The following is a 16,957-nucleotide window of genomic DNA, read 5'->3' as shown; positions in this document are numbered from 1 at the left end:
GGCTTTTAATGTGACGTTTCGGCCTTCGGCCTTCTTCAGATTGGAACAATATTTACAAGTTAAAAAATAAAACGTTAAAAATCCTAGTAAGTTTACAGATTTGCATGTATATATATAAGATCAGAAAAATGTAAATATAATTACATAATGCTTTACAACCTGAAATAATAGATTACATAACAAGCTAATGTCAACTTACAAGAACGCGCCGGGTGATAAGATTACAACAATGTATCTGCGAGCGCCTTAATTACTAAGTGTAAAATAGTCAGTCTAATTCTGTATTGTAACAAGCTAATGGCAACTTACAAGAACGCGCAAGTGATGAGATTACAACAATGTATCTGCGAGCGCCTTAATTACTAAGTGTATAAGTGTATAATAGTCAGTCTAATTATGTATTGTAACGGACGCGATTTTTGGATCTAAATTCCCGTCTTTTATTAAGACCATGAGGGCTGAGTGTAAATAGCTGGGAGGTCCAATAGGCCTCTCTGGTCAATAACAACTTATCAATATACGCAGCAACCCCCTGGCTAGTAATTTGTTCGATGACGATAAAATTAATTTCGGAAATTTCGTGCCTAGTACAATTAAAATGGACTGCAAGCTCACACGTCTTTTTGTTGGTGAGCATAGATGATTTGTGATTGCGAAAACGTACTTTAAATTCTGTTGTGGTGGAACCTACATACTGCAATTTGCATTTATTGCACGAGGCCAAGTAAACAACGTTTTTGGAAGAGCAAGACAATTTTTGCTTTATCTTGTAGACTCGGCCTGTGGAAAAGCTTTTAAATTTGGAATCTTGAATTAAAAAATTTTTGCAAAGATCACAACGAGTACAACATTTGAAGCACCCTCCCATTTCGTTCTCTGCCTGGTTTGCCCCGTTGTCGCCACGAAATTTAGATGGTGCTAAAATATCTTTGAGATTTTTGGTACGGCGATATGCTGGAAAAATCGATTTAGATGGAAAAATTTCAAGTAATTCGGGCGACGATCTCAGAAGATGAGCATGTTTCTTGATAACTCTCTGAATATCAGGCAGGATAGGATTGTAGTCAAGAACTAACGGGAGAACTCTCTTGACAGGCTTGGCTTTTTTCTTAAGCAATTCTGATCTCTCAATACTAAGCGCTTTGTCGAATTGTTTGTCTACTAAAGCTGCATTATAGCCCTGGGACTTAAGATACCCTTTGTATTCAGCACACCTCTTGTTAAGAAAATCGTCAGAGGAACAATTACGTCTAATTCGTAGAGCAACCCCATAGGGAATAGCCCTTTTACAATGTGCCGGATGAGAACTTGAAAAAGGTAAATAAAGGTGACTATCTGTAGGTTTAGCATAAATATCTGTCTTAATAAAACCTTCCTGGAGGTGCAAAGTGAGATCCAAGACATTGAGGGTATGCTCCGAATAAACCAGCTCAAACTTGATGGTGGGATAAAGAGAATTGATGTATTCAGTAAACTCTAACAATTTAGGTAAACCATGCGGCCAAATATCGAAAACATCATCTCTATAGCGCCACCATAACATGGGTTTCACGGCACCTTCAGATTTAGCTTTCTCATCAATCAAACCCATTGCCAAGTCGGCATAACTACAAGCGTTTTTGGGCCCCATGGCTGTACCGTGTTTTTGCACAAAATTTTTTCCAGAAAATTGACAATTGTTGGTCTGGAGACAAATTTCAATAGCCTCTACAATGCAATCGGTTGATGGAAACTTATCAGATCTAGAATCAAGAGCTTTTCTAACAGCTGAAATTCCTAAATTATTGTCAATGTTGGGAAACATAGCGACTACATCCAAAGACACCAGCAAGCACCCAGGTGGTAAGGGGCCTTTCTCGGAATTGACAACTACAGATTTCATTAACAAGATCGAAATTCTCAATTCCGAGAAAGGCCCCTTACCACCTGGGTGCTTGCTGGTGTCTTGGGATGTAGTCGCTATGTTTCCCAACATTGACAATAATTTAGGAATTTCAGCTGTTAGAAAAGCTCTTGATTCTAGATCTGATAAGTTTCCATCAACCGATTGCATTGTAGAGGCTATTGAAATTTGTCTCCAGACCAACAATTGTCAATTTTCTGGAAAAAATTTTGTGCAAAAACACGGTACAGCCATGGGGCCCAAAAACGCTTGTAGTTATGCCGACTTGGCAATGGGTTTGATTGATGAGAAAGCTAAATCTGAAGGTGCCGTGAAACCCATGTTATGGTGGCGCTATAGAGATGATGTTTTCGATATTTGGCCGCATGGTTTACCTAAATTGTTAGAGTTTACTGAATACATCAATTCTCTTTATCTCACCATCAAGTTTGAGCTGGTTTATTCGGAGCATACCCTCAATGTCTTGGATCTCACTTTGCACCTCCAGGAAGGTTTTATTAAGACAGATATTTATGCTAAACCTACAGATAGTCACCTTTATTTACCTTTTTCAAGTTCTCATCCGGCACATTGTAAAAGGGCTATTCCCTATGGGGTTGCTCTACGAATTAGACGTAATTGTTCCTCTGACGATTTTCTTAACAAGAGGTGTGCTGAATACAAAGGGTATCTTAAGTCCCAGGGCTATAATGCAGCTTTAGTAGACAAACAATTCGACAAAGCGCTTAGTATTGAGAGATCAGAATTGCTTAAGAAAAAAGCCAAGCCTGTCAAGAGAGTTCTCCCGTTAGTTCTTGACTACAATCCTATCCTGCCTGATATTCAGAGAGTTATCAAGAAACATGCTCATCTTCTGAGATCGTCGCCCGAATTACTTGAAATTTTTCCATCTAAATCGATTTTTCCAGCATATCGCCGTACCAAAAATCTCAAAGATATTTTAGCACCATCTAAATTTCGTGGCGACAACGGGGCAAACCAGGCAGAGAACGAAATGGGAGGGTGCTTCAAATGTTGTACTCGTTGTGATCTTTGCAAAAATTTTTTAATTCAAGATTCCAAATTTAAAAGCTTTTCCACAGGCCGAGTCTACAAGATAAAGCAAAAATTGTCTTGCTCTTCCAAAAACGTTGTTTACTTGGCCTCGTGCAATAAATGCAAATTGCAGTATGTAGGTTCCACCACAACAGAATTTAAAGTACGTTTTCGCAATCACAAATCATCTATGCTCACCAACAAAAAGACGTGTGAGCTTGCAGTCCATTTTAATTGTACTAGGCACGAAATTTCCGAAATTAATTTTATCGTCATCGAACAAATTACTAGCCAGGGGGTTGCTGCGTATATTGATAAGTTGTTATTGACCAGAGAGGCCTATTGGACCTCCCAGCTATTTACACTCAGCCCTCATGGTCTTAATAAAAGACGGGAATTTAGATCCAAAAATCGCGTCCGTTACAATACATAATTAGACTGACTATTATACACTTATACACTTAGTAATTAAGGCGCTCGCAGATACATTGTTGTAATCTCATCACTTGCGCGTTCTTGTAAGTTGCCATTAGCTTGTTACAATACAGAATTAGACTGACTATTTTACACTTGGTAATTAAGGCGCTCGCAGATACATTGTTGTAATCTTATCACCCGGCGCGTTCTTGTAAGTTGACATTAGCTTGTTATGTAATCTATTATTTCAGGTTGTAAAGCATTATGTAATTATATTTACATTTTTCTGATCTTATATATATACATGCAAATCTGTAAACTTACTAGGATTTTTAACGTTTTATTTTTTAACTTGTAAATATTGTTCCAATCTGAAGAAGGCCGAAGGCCGAAACGTCACATTAAAAGCCGGAATAGTTAGAAGTTTGCTTCATGACGCCTCATCTTACACTTAACCATATATATATATATATATTTTTTTTTTTCTCTTTCTACCTCTTCTTTTCTTTATTTTCCTACAACCGATTTAAAGCGTAATAATTCTAGTAACTACTCCGCTCATTTAGTTTTCACTATTTTGAGTACTTTTTTTTTTGCTTATTTAAGTTTAGTGTATTCTTTTGCTGAATGATATTCTTTGTATCATGCAAAATAAAATGGTTGTTGTTGTGGATTTTAAAATCGAACGAGCGCCCAGCACGTGTTAGATTTGAAATCACAAGTATAATTGCAGACCAAAATTGGAAGACACGAAGTTCAATTCCATTTTTAAAACGCACAATTCCCCTAAATACACGAAGTAACAATATTTTATTGATCCAGTTTGTTAAAAAAGGGGAAACCGTTAGTTTTCGCCACAAAAGGTTCAAAATTATTCATGCAATGGCTTTTTTTACTTTTCTTTCTCTTGAATTTTGATTACAATTCTTGCAATTCGGCTGAAATCTTATTGGTTGTTTTGTTTTATTGTTACATTCTCATAGGCTGAGAAAAATTTAAAGATGCGATTTAGAGCATAAAATTGTGCGATTCGTGAATAAATCCCACGACTTACTGCCAATCACATAGCCAGTAGATAACCAGTGATTTCAAAATGGATGTAATAAACCAGGGATATTTTTCAATCTCTTCGTTCTCATTAATTGGGAGCTATTAACTTCTTTTTGATAGAAAAATAATATTTCAATGTCAACATCACAACGTCAAAACAAAAACAGAATAATTTTCGAGCATTACAGATTAAATTCTCACAATAATTAAAAGAAACTTGTAAAAGATCGCACCAGTAGTTTTTAGCGGAGCTCCGGCGGCCCGAAGGGCCGCCAAGCGGAGCCCCATACCCATATAGGGAAGAAAAGGAAACCCATGAATTGATTTTCTCATGGTTATCATGGCTAGCGGTATTGCTCGTGGGCGCGTACGCACGACGGCGACGACGACGACGACGACGGAGTCACGCAAGATGGCGGCCATACTCCAGCTAATAGGTTGACAGAGACATGCACCCTCGGTTTGTAGCGGGAGAATGCCATTTTTCTTGGCGGGATTTTAAAGAAAAACGATAGCGGAGGTTGATCTAATATTTTTAAGACAGGGTTGCACTGAAGCGAAAAACAGAAAGCAAGAATTAACAGGCAAAGAAGTAGCGAAGAAGATCGCGAAAAAGACTGAGCGGGCCAGCGCTGGGGAAGGAGGGGAGACAGTACTGAACAATGCCGTGAATTATAGCTAGTCAAGGGCTAGAGAAAGGAAGTGAAATAATACCGAAGAATGCCGTGAAACAAAGCTAACGGGGGCTATAGAAAGGAGGCGAAAGTACCCGACCAATTGATTCAGAAGACTGCCGAACTCCCCGAGGCCAAGTTCAAAATTCGCGCGAACGTGATGCTGTGCAGCCGTGCAAGAAAATTCAAAAGTTACCTGATTTGCCCGAGTGTTTTAGGGAAATTACAAAACAGTAAACGTAGCGGAAAGAAGTGGTTGATTCGTTGATCTATCGAAAATATAACTTCACTTCAGTCTTCACAACTTTTGCTGCAAGTTTCTGCCCGGGAAATTTATACTGGCCGAACTGAATTGCCAACTTGCGGTAAGTGAGTTTTGTTGTTGCGTTTGCTATGAAAACTAACAAGTTGCCTCGGCGATATAAGCTTATTTTCAATTGGAATCCATTAAAAGTCTTCCTTATTTGAAGCCATGCTGCAAGAGGTTTTAAAAATTGCATCGTTTTAATTTCGCTCGTCTCTAAACAATAACATGTGGGTCGCTTTGGAGGTTGCTGTAAGTTGTAAACAAATTACGTTTTCTGTCGATTTTCGTCGTCAACTTAAGCTTATAACCTCACGTCTAAAAATAAGCTTAACCAAAACCGTACTTGTAAACACGGCCGGGCGAGTTTTGAAGTTTTCTCTGAGTTAGTTAGCACTGCCGCTTCGTAGACTGCTAAAATTTCTTCTTCTGTTGTTGAAAACGAAGGAAGGTCTACAAACCATTTTAAGCCGAAGCGAACAGGATTTGCTAAATTTAACTTTGTTCCTATGTGAATATTTGCACATTGTGATTACAAAGTATGGAGAGTTCCTCGTTTTGTTAGTTCAATTTATTCGGTTTGGCGAAATGCTTTTGTGAATTCCGAGGTTAATTTGGTTGAATACTGGTAAAGCTACTGCCAATAAAATGACTGCAAAGCTAAATTAAGCCGTCGACAAAAATACAGACTCTCAGTAATATTCAAATTTAAGGGTGAATAATTTTTAAACTTTAACACCGCAAGCTTAAACGAATTTTCTTTATCCTCTCTTTTATTCGGTCACCCTTCATTGAGAAGGGATTTGCTGTTGATACTCGAGCTCTGATGTAGTGATATGCGTCTTGTGTTTATAATGTAGATTTCCTCGTTTTATTTTGTTGTCTGTCCAATTAGTTCGGTTTGGTGAAATGCTTATATAGTCCAAAATGTCGAGTAGACGATTATGCATGGCAATCCTGTCTGCAAATAAAGCTCTGCTTTGATTTTGATTGGCTATTTCATTTTATTTGTGCCATTGCTTTTGGTTGGGGGTACATGGACCGTATTTTGTTAATAAGAGGTTATTCCCCAATGCGGTATTTACACTTAATATGGAAATGTTCCTAAAAAGTGACATGGTACTAATTAACTCGGTAAATTGAACAGCGTAATAGAAGTCCTTGCCCTGACCATTTCTCGGTAATAAGAATAACTTTTACATACATATATACACAATTTAGTTGGAGAGAGCATTCTCCTATCTCCACTCTTTCTCTCTCTCTGCTCTCTTCTTCACACTAATTTTTTATTAACTAACTTATTAAATGAATGTCACTGACTGTTTTCTTTGTTGTGCATGCATACTTTTTTGCTCGTCGAAGAAAGTTTCAGTTTCTTCCTGGCTGTACAGTTTCGTTTCTCCTGTCCTGTACCAATTCGATTGTGATATAACTTTGTGAATTGTCTATTCTCCTTAAATTTTATCTCATCAGGTTGATAGAATGCACTCTCAGAGTGTTCCATCATTGTCTTCAGTCGCTACAATTTTCCGGAAAAAAGCAATAGTTTTCTTAATTTCTTTTTACTTTGTGTTAGGACTTTTTAGCATGCCTGTAATTGGCCCATGGGCATTATGGGAGAATAATTTTCAAGTAAAGAATTACATTCGTTTTAGTGTTGAGTATTTTAAATTGTTATGTATTAGGCATTTCTTTTTATTTTTTATTTTTTATATTTTTTTATTTTAGTCGCAGACAATGTTTTATGATTTTACTGAGGTATACCATGTAAATGTAAATAATGCACTGGAATTGGCCAATCAGAGTGTGCATTATATCGGCTTTAAACACAAACCATATATAATAAATGACTTGTGTGTAAATTATATTTTTATTACAGAGAACTGGACAGGGCAAGAACTTCTTTTGTGAATTTATATATTAATTCCTCTCAGTGCTGTCAAAATGTCTCAGAAACCTTCATTTCTGATAATCTATTATTATCCACCATACCTACAGCACAGAAGCTCACCAAATCCTAACTGATAACTAACATGTGTGTATTTCTAGCCTTTGCTGTGTGCTACGTGTATATTCTGTTATCCTGCCTTAACTGCTAGAAACAATTTTGACAGAGCTGTTGCAACAGTTTCACTTAAATTGAATTCCAGTAACAGCGCTACATGTAGCAGTGTTATTGAGTATGAACTTTATGGAGGATTTTAGATTTTTATTTTTTTATGATTACAGACGACAACAAAATATACGTGTGTGTACATAACCTGATGTTGGTGTTGGTTACAAACTGTAGTTCATAGTGGTCATCCTATTACAGGTAAGGGAGAAAAGTTCAGAGAGTTTAGAACATTTCTTCCCCCAGCACACCTTCTGTCTATAGGTGCAATAATTGAGAGGTTATATATATATATATACTAAGAGTAATGTAAAGTTACTGTATAAACTTAGCATTAAAATCTGACATTTGAACGCCTCCTTTACTAAAATTAGTCACGATTTAATTGTTATCACTCCCTGTTAATTCATATAGATTCCAGAGGCAAATTATCACCTAATGTGGAAGTCCTGTCTTCAAGTGAGGGAAAATGACACAAAAGAGTTACAATGAGAGTAAAAAGAATTGTGAATGTTGATATCGTGTACATTATACATTATGTAAAGGTATTTGGTGAGTGCCAAAGGCATAGCATTTCATGTATTGCTTTTTCAGGACAAATTATATAACAGTGACGTTTTAAAAGGTGTGATCAGAAAAATAATGAGTACATTGTCCAGGCAGCACCACTTTATGGACGGCATATGCAGACAGTAAGAGGAACTGTAAACACTACCACGTAAGTTAGTTTTATGCTTATGACTTCTTGTTCTTGGATTTTGTGTCATTTCATCACAAGAATAGGTAATGAAAGATGCAATAGTTGTTGCAATATATTTTTGAAGGAAAACTTATAAGTCTGCCTACGCTAGATAACAGCCATGTGTAAACTGAATGTGAAGCAAACACTCTGTTAAAGATGGGGCAACCCTAAAACCCAGAAACTGGAATCCGGAATCTGGAACCAAAAACCGGAATCCAGAAACTGGAAACCGGAATCCACAAATCAAAGAAAATAAGTTCTTCAAATACACGAAAATTGTTTTGCTTAGCTTTTCGACTGTAAAAAGTAAGCTGCCAAGTAAAAAGGACCTCAAACTTAACCTTTTTTGAAACAAAAATTCCCCGTCTGTTGAAATCGTGCAACCAATATTTTTAGTGAGGGCTATGATTATGAGAATCTCAGTAAAGTGCATCTTAATTTTATTCCAAGCACCTCGAGAGTGTCTAAAATAAGCTTGCTGGTAATTGCCAGTTTGTTTAATAAGTGATCTTCAATTTACCGGGAGTATAAGTTTATCCTTTATGTCTAGTAGATACTGAACAAGATCGAAAATGTCATAGAGAACAGGATATCCGTCAGTGGTAGCCCCCTGTACATTGACGGTCACGCCCCCCACTTTCGAAGTCCAAAGGCTAACCCATCTGGTCTAAATATGAAATTTGATTTTTCCAACAGATACGAGACCAATTCTAGATTAATACAATTTCCACACTGATACTGTGACAAATCAGCCTTTCATATTCTTGGCGGCCATCATATTAAAACAATTTGTAGAAATGTTGCACACTTACTTCCGTCTCCTTCTCACTTGCTAACAGATAAGACCACATGTTGTTAAAAGATGCTAAAAGACTGTCAGAAACTCACTGCAATAGCCTATAATAGCTTGTTGTTAGTGTGCTGCTCACCAGTCTTCTCAGAGCAATTTGATCTAGACAAGAAGCAGGCTCTCACCAGGACCAGCTTGAACAAAAGATGGGTAACTTAGCCTATGAGCAGGCTCTCGTGTTTGGGTTGGGGGCGGGAGTGGCAAAGCCGAATGAAGGCTCTTGGTGACATGCCAATGCAGAAAAACACTAGACACCTATTTAGCCTGCTCAGACACTAGAGACAGATACTAGAGCCTGCTCGCAGGCTATGAGTAACTCTATCCACCCAAAAAATCAGTAACCCTGACTGGATAGTGATGTACCCAATGGATAGCTTTATGCAGCTTTTGAACAACCGGGCCAGAAATATAGCTAAGGATTGTTCAGAACTAGTCCATAATTTTTTAGCAATTACAGTCTGTGGCTGAAGTAAAGCCAAGAAAATAAATAACAACAAAATAAGTTTTGCTCATATTTATTTATTAGACATTGCTGAAGTGAATTATTTCTATCATCATTCATAATATCTGGATTCCAGATTCTGGTTTTTGGTTGCGGATTCCGGATTCCAGATTCTGGATTCCGGATTTCGGTTTCCAAATTCAGTGTTTTAGGGTTGCCCCAGATGATGTATGTGCATATGTTAATCTTGAACAATCTGAAATTTCAGAAAGTTTAAAAATATCATATCATATCTGTGATGGTTCTGAGGTGGAGGGCTGTTACATGTACATGTAAATGTCTCATGCACGATTTTTCACTTGTTATGATTCAGGTGCAAATAGTTTCTGTATCTGTTGATGTGCAACAATCTACACCAATATTTCAACCTAATAATGTACAGTGTATATTAATTAACCAAATTATGCTGTTTTTAGTTGACCAGTGCTACTACATAGTAATGTGATGTTGAAGGGCACAAATTTAAAAACACGCCCAGTGTCAACTTGTCAAATATATGAACTGGCCAGACAGTGTAGATTACAAAATTCTCTGAAAGGTAAGATGTTTCTTAAACGTTATTTTGCAATTAATGATTTCTCAGACATTGTTTTCTTCAAGAAAAGATTCATACCCCACATGGAGGTTTTTTCTCTATTAGAGCTCTTGATTCCTGATACTTTAATCTGGAATTTCTAAAGACTAGCCATGAATGGGTGTTGGGTGTGAATATCTTCTGGAACTGCACATTCATTCATTGAGCAAGCAAGAACATCAGTATTTATCCTGACAAACTCTGATTTTCTTCTGGAAGCTGAACTCATATACAGTTGTACAGTTATATGTACAATCAAACAGCCTGGATGACCCTGTGATTGGGACTGTGCACATTGTTGTAACCCTCAATGTTCTAGTTTCTTGTTTGAAGCAAATTGCATTTGCTCTCGAAAGCAAGTGGCGAAGTTCATAACAGTTATGTAAGTTTGCTTTGTATTTCAGGGCAGAGCCTGCCACAGTGAAAGTTGGAGTGCCAACCCCTAGCATTTGATTCACTACTAACACTCAGTAAACAACTAAGAATGAAGTACACTGTATATCAAAGAAAGGAATTACATGCCTGTTCCTGTCAGTCAATATATGAACAGTTTACAGATGGGGAGCCTGTATTAAAACATCAAAGATTTTCAAAGCAACCATGTCCTGGTGAGATATTTCTGAGGAAATATAAATTTTAAAGGTCCTTATGATTGTTTTAATAGGCATTGATTTTTATTGAAATCAATATCTTACTGAGTGTATTTTTCTTGTGTACTAATTGTTGTAGAACACAGACATCACTGTTATGACAGAGATATTAATTTGTGAAAAGTTCTATAAACAAATGCATCTGGGAACAAATTAATTTATCATGGATGCAGCTTCTGAGAGATCCCCAATATTAATGGAACATACACTGTTCATACATATAAAAGAGTTCAGTAATTCATTACTTATGATTGTAATGCTTTGTTTGGTTTCTCTGTATTTACGGACAACTTGATGGGATTATAGATTCTGCACCAAGTTCATTGAATAAACTGACTTGGAGGTTCAGTTCTGCAACCCATCCTGTTTGTAGTAATATCATAGCTGCAACATTGTGACAGATACACTGCATTACATTATTAAGAAACACGTATTAACTAATTATTTTTAAGTGCCTTTTAAATCAATCAGCTTTTCTTAGAGATAATTTATTGATGGTTTAAATAACTGACTTTTTGGCTTTAAAATGATATTTATTGAGCTTTTAAATCAATTTTGTGATAATCTGCATTGGACATGGCATAAATTGATATTTTGCCAACACGAAATGGAGAACTGGGTCTTAAGCAAAGTTGCAGGATTAGCATTTTTGTAGAAAGAAAGGGTTGAGAAATTTGTGACATTCTACAGAGAGCCTTGCCATTCGCAATGTCCGATAAGGTTACTTTGTTCCATTCTGTTGTAGAAATAGTGTTCTCTAATTTATAAATTATTTCAATCTGTTGTTTAAATGATTGCCTTATAACCACATGTCTGGCTTTGGTGCATGTAGGATATTGATGTATTTTTTAGCCATTTTGCTGTAAATTATCTTAATTGATGTGTCAATCAAAACATATCTTGGATATGCTGGGTTCTTCTGACAAATGTACCTATGCCTGATAACCTTGGAGTGCATTTGGTTGTGTAGTGCAGACAAAATACATGTACATAATATAACTTCCTCTTAGCTTCCCGTACGAAACGAGCAGATCTGCAGCAGATCTGCAACAGATCTGTTTTGACAAAAACAGATCAACTGCAGACTAATTTATCGTCTGCAGAGTTTGTTTTCAGTCTGCTGCAGACGTTGAGCTTGAAAACTCTTCTCGATTTTAAGACTGCAGACGAAAAAAGACGAACAACAGATCTGCAGAATATCTGCAGCGTCTGCAGATGATCTGCAGCACGTTAAAGTCCAAAAACCGGATCGATAGACCATTCATTGTATCGTCACTTGGGTATATTAACCTTAGTTGGATCAGTCATAACTGGTTCGTTTTGAGATGAATAAAATAGTTCGATTCTACGAATGAAAAGATAGTCGAACACTGAAAATGCGTAAATAAGAGGCATAAATGGTCAGCCACTTACGTACAACGTGCTAGTAAATCAAATGTTATACGTCAATTGAACACTTAAATTAAATGATAAATACACTTTCGACCTTAATTTATTCTTATTATATAGGGATTAGACACATATGCCTAACACATCCTTTCAATAAAATTTAAGAGCACTGCAGGGCCCATTGGTGTTAAATTCCCAGTTCCAAATGCGTAGGGAAAAACATTTCATCGATCGACATATCAGCGTTGATAGAACAACGATACGAAAGTTGAAGTGAACACGTGAATGAATAATGAAAAGTGGAACAAGATGGTTAAATCTCTGTACTATGATTATTTTTCTTATACCTACAACAGCTTCAAAACATAAGGAGACGTTCTTAAAATCTTGATGTCTTCTACGCCCCGGAAATGGCAGAAGTGAAATACATCACGTTTCAAACCATCATTATCTTACAAGAATGAGTCAGTAACGCAGACCCTGATTTGCATAACCGGGTGACCTAAGTGGCATGTTTGTTAGTGACAAGAAACGTGATGCCTCAATTTGGGGGTATAAACATGTAAGTATATCGCAGCCATGAAGAAAATGAAATAAACGTACAAATTATCTTTACCTTTATTCGCTGTTCTAGACAAAGAGAGAAAACCACAAGTGAAATCTCATCGGCCGCTGCGAATATGACAGATTCTCCTGGTTGATACCCGACACCTGTCACACTTGAACCGTCCAATAAGAGTAGGAGATGTTGCTGACACTGATATTCCTTTCAGTTAAAGTGTCACATTCAAATTTTGCGCGCAAACAAGACAGTCTGTAAGAAATTGCTTTTTGACATAAAAAGATGGCTTTTGCTATAGTTCTTTGGACGGAAGAAGATTTATATAGCGTCGCAAGTGCTTCGCAAGTACATTATGCCGGAGAAATCCTCGAGGGCTTAGACGCCATGGTTGACTGGGAGGAGGGAAAGAAAGGAAGGAAGACCAGTAAAAATACTCCCTACCCAGAGAAAATTATTAAGACTGGAGGTTGGTGGTTTTTCAACTGTTTTAAGACATCTTTTAATGTAACATTCCAGTTTAACTAAACTCTGATGATCGTTCAAAAAACAGGGTTATTATCAGAGGTGAACAGCAAATCGAGAAACAATTTTATTCACAGCATTCTTGCCGAAATCATATTAACTAAGTCTGGAGTAACGGTGACGCGATTTACAGATTTTTACTGTTTGAGCAGATTTACGTGCACATTGCACATACGTAGCTGTACTTAATAGTAACATTTAAAGACCAGTTCAGGAGGCTTGGAACATTTAAATGGGTAGTTTTTGAAATGAACAGGCAATCCAGCCATGCAATTTCTTAAGTAGAATAAATTAATTTTGGAGCGCAAAATAGAGATAAATGTGACTTTATGAAGCCTGTGAGCTTTTATCTGTTGCTTCCTATAGATGTTTATGTACAAAATATAAAATTTCTGGAAACAAACTGGAGTAGGACTGAGTGGCACTTTAGTTATGTAGTCAACTTACACAAGAAGGTTGGCAATTTTTGGGTTTTATTCTGACTTTCTGTACCTAAAACTATTCAACTCTTTTGTAGACTCTTCACAAGGCAGCGGAAACTAACTCCAACTCGGTAGGTTCAACAATCGATTTAATAACCAATTTAGTATTACAATCAAACCGTCTAGTAGTATTAGTAGTACAATCAAACCGTCTAGTAGTATTAGTAGTACAATCAAACCGTCTAGTAGTATTAGTAGTACAATCAAACTCGTGATATATGCACAGGCTAGTATTAAGCAGTTCTGTTCGATTTTAATTTAATGATTAGGTTCGAGAACTTGCCGTCTGGTAATCAAGATGAGAGTAAAAAATACTACGTTGCAGGCGCTGGGAAACAAGAACTTGTGCCAGGATCTGGAATCTACATATCCTCAGCTAAACTTAACTCCATTCACATACAGTCAATGCGATAAAGACCCCAAGAAATTATACTTGCTGTTAATTGAAGCCTCCTTCAGTGAGGAGACTCTGGCAACAAGTCTTGCCCATGGCTCCCGAACACAGACAAGCAAAGCGGGTGTGCTTCATTAGTGAGGCTCTGAATCAAGATGTGGTGAAGACTTTAAAGGGCAAGGGCATCAGGCAGTAACCTGTAGAAACATACGTACACAAACACACATGATCAGAGATGATGTGTCGCATTTTTGTAATCATATTGCTATAATTGCGATAATAATAAACTGACTACTTTTAAAAGTAATACATACATGTAATTTACTAATATATTTTATTTTTTATAGCGTATGTTGGAAGGTTTGTCACTCTCAACGAACTGGAGTTTTCCGTATCCCAGATGAACCGCATTTTAACAAAGTTGGAACAGCCAAAAGAAAAAAACTCAGAGAAGTACAGATAAGCTGTAACTAAATAAGAATGGAAAGTTCTACCAAAGTACATGTATTTTTGTGATCGTGACCGTCTCTACGAAATGAAAACAGCTGACAGTTTTTCTCTCAGTATCAGTATAATGTAACAATATGTATCCAAGTTATTTATTTCTTCCTTTGGCGTGAAAAGTGCAAAATTGATATTACACTGATGTGAGGCTAAATGCTTAAATCATCGATAAAACTCCCTCAGTAGTTTTTTTCATTTTGGTGCGAACAAAAAACAGATATCAAGATAATTCTTCACTCAGTAACTTGCAGTGCTCGAATTGCCGCGTGACATACTTATTGTATTTTGGACTTAAAAAATGAAGAAAACATTTTGTGAGAAAATGGGCTTATTGAAGCAATAGAAGAAGTTGTTGAACGGAAAAAAAATGTAGTTTTTTCATAATGCGATCGAACAATGTAAACAAACGAGTATTAGTTGAGCGAAGAGAATGAAACATTTTGTCGAATCACTAAAAATACTTACAAAGAGTTAGTAATTTCTCACAGCATGGATTAAACTCATGTTTAGTTTATGTTTAGAGCAGTGTGTGAATCAAGTTATTTGCGGGTGTATTATGTTTATTCCGAGTATTTGGATGTGTGCTGTTGAACATACGAAATCTACAACGCTTGACAGTAAACTCATTTATTGAAAATACTCTATGTCTTGAAAAATCTGGATTTACTCCCTGCAGTGACTTAGAATCGAAACCGACCTTATGAAAAGGTCACACTAAAAGTAACATTTAATCATTGGTCGCATATCGTGAATAATCTTTTGACTGGTCTGTAAAAACTGAATATGCCAAGTTGGCTTTAGGTTTTACTTTTATTGCTACCTACTAGAAGACAATGCACCATCTAAACTTGTTACAAATGTGTAAGCGTACTTTCTCAGTATGCGTTAACAGTGCGGGTCAAGATTCCGTCAGTGTTCCGTAAACTCTTGGTAGCACCTCTCTCAATTACGGTCTTCGCTCGGCCCTGGTGTGCTGGAATATTAGTGACACATGTTCGAAACAAGCCGTTCAGGGATCGAAGGTTAGTGCACCATAGACTTTAGGCCACAGTAGAATGCTGCAACGTGAACCGAGTAACTAATAAACGAATATTTTTGATATCTGTTGATATATGTAAGTAAGCTACGAAGCGAATGAAAAAAATTGATACATAAGGCGAACAAAAACTCGATAAGCGGTCGCTGTTGTGCATTACTTATGTACTCTATGACTTACCTCTTTCGTTCCTTTAAACTGGCTTCATGTCAAGCAGGTGCCGAGCACAGACGAGAAGGAAATGAATCTCACTTAGTATCCAGTTTACTCGATCTCGTTTCTGTAAATAACCTGCCAAGCGAACCAAAAAAAGCACGCGAAGCCTAGCCTGCGAGCTGAGCAAGCTCCTTGTTGCTCGCTGGCTACGTGAAGCCTAGATTTTTTGAAAGGAGTAGTTGCTACCCGAGGTTTTTTTTTATTCATTTGGAATATGTGGAAAATGTCACGCTAAGAAAATACTGTAAATTCCTGCTAGTGATATTATTTGCTTTATCTGTCAACAGTAATTGTTTACTTTTGATGAATAACAAACCGACCTCCTCTGTCTATCTTTTAAATAAACGTTGTTTGATTGGTGCATTTTGTGGGCTTTTTGTTTAACATGATAGGCTGATTTCGTCTGCAGAGCGTCTGCAAATTTGCAGACTTGTTGCAGATCATCGCTGCAGACGCTCTGCAGACATTCTGCAGATATTCTGCAGACATTCTGCAGATATTCTGCAGACATTCTGCAGATGATCTGCAGATAATCTGTAGATCATCTGTAGATTATCTGCAGATCTGCTACAGATGTGCCAGCAGATCTGTAACAGACTATGAACAGATCTGCTCGTTTCGTACGGGTTACTGATAATTCTTGGTATAATTTAATCAATTAAAAATTAATTAATGGAACCCAATAACAGCTCTTGTAGTCCACAATGCCAGTCGAGAAAAAGAACAAATCACATTGAAATTGAATAATAAAATTGTTATTAGAAGCCTATGCAAGTATTCATGATCAGCAAAAATGAAAATATCGTAAGTACCATTCATGCGAGGGTGATTTTGCTTATTGCAAACCCTTCCAGCAGGAGGAGACTCCATACAATAGTGAAGATGGCTAAATGTATCTTTGGGGACAAGTTAGAAAACAAAACTTTCCAACTTTTCACATATGTATACTGTTTTGGTATTTTTGTGAGATTTCATGTGGTAGAGATTCAGGGACTGAGTATATTGTAACCACTGCATTTCAATCAGTCCCCACAACAA

The 16,957-nt window shown here is 36.9% G+C and overlaps 3 long non-coding RNA genes across 3 annotated transcripts in view; 2 read left to right on the top strand and 1 right to left on the bottom strand.

The window, feature by feature from the left end:
• Nucleotides 1–16,957, bottom strand: part of LOC145500511 (uncharacterized) — a 340,504-nt gene that overhangs the window by 150,002 nt on the left and 173,545 nt on the right. The window lies entirely within an intron of this gene.
• LOC145500501 (uncharacterized) overlaps nucleotides 6,032–16,957 on the top strand; it is a 192,521-nt gene continuing 181,595 nt past the window's right edge. Inside the window, exon 1 of the long non-coding RNA XR_014051082.1 lies at nucleotides 6,032–7,044. This is a non-coding gene — a long non-coding RNA (uncharacterized LOC145500501). The remainder of the gene's footprint in view (nucleotides 7,045–16,957) is intronic.
• LOC145500622 (uncharacterized) lies at nucleotides 13,048–15,545 on the top strand. The gene is made up of 3 exons (XR_014051126.1): nucleotides 13,048–13,231; nucleotides 13,805–13,840; nucleotides 14,511–15,545. It is a non-coding gene; the product is annotated as an uncharacterized LOC145500622 (long non-coding RNA).

Source organism: Orbicella franksi, chromosome 10, assembly GCF_964199315.1.
Source record: "Orbicella franksi chromosome 10, jaOrbFran1.1, whole genome shotgun sequence".
NCBI lineage: Eukaryota > Metazoa > Cnidaria > Anthozoa > Scleractinia > Merulinidae > Orbicella > Orbicella franksi.
This window is presented reverse-complemented; position numbering and strand designations above follow the sequence as displayed.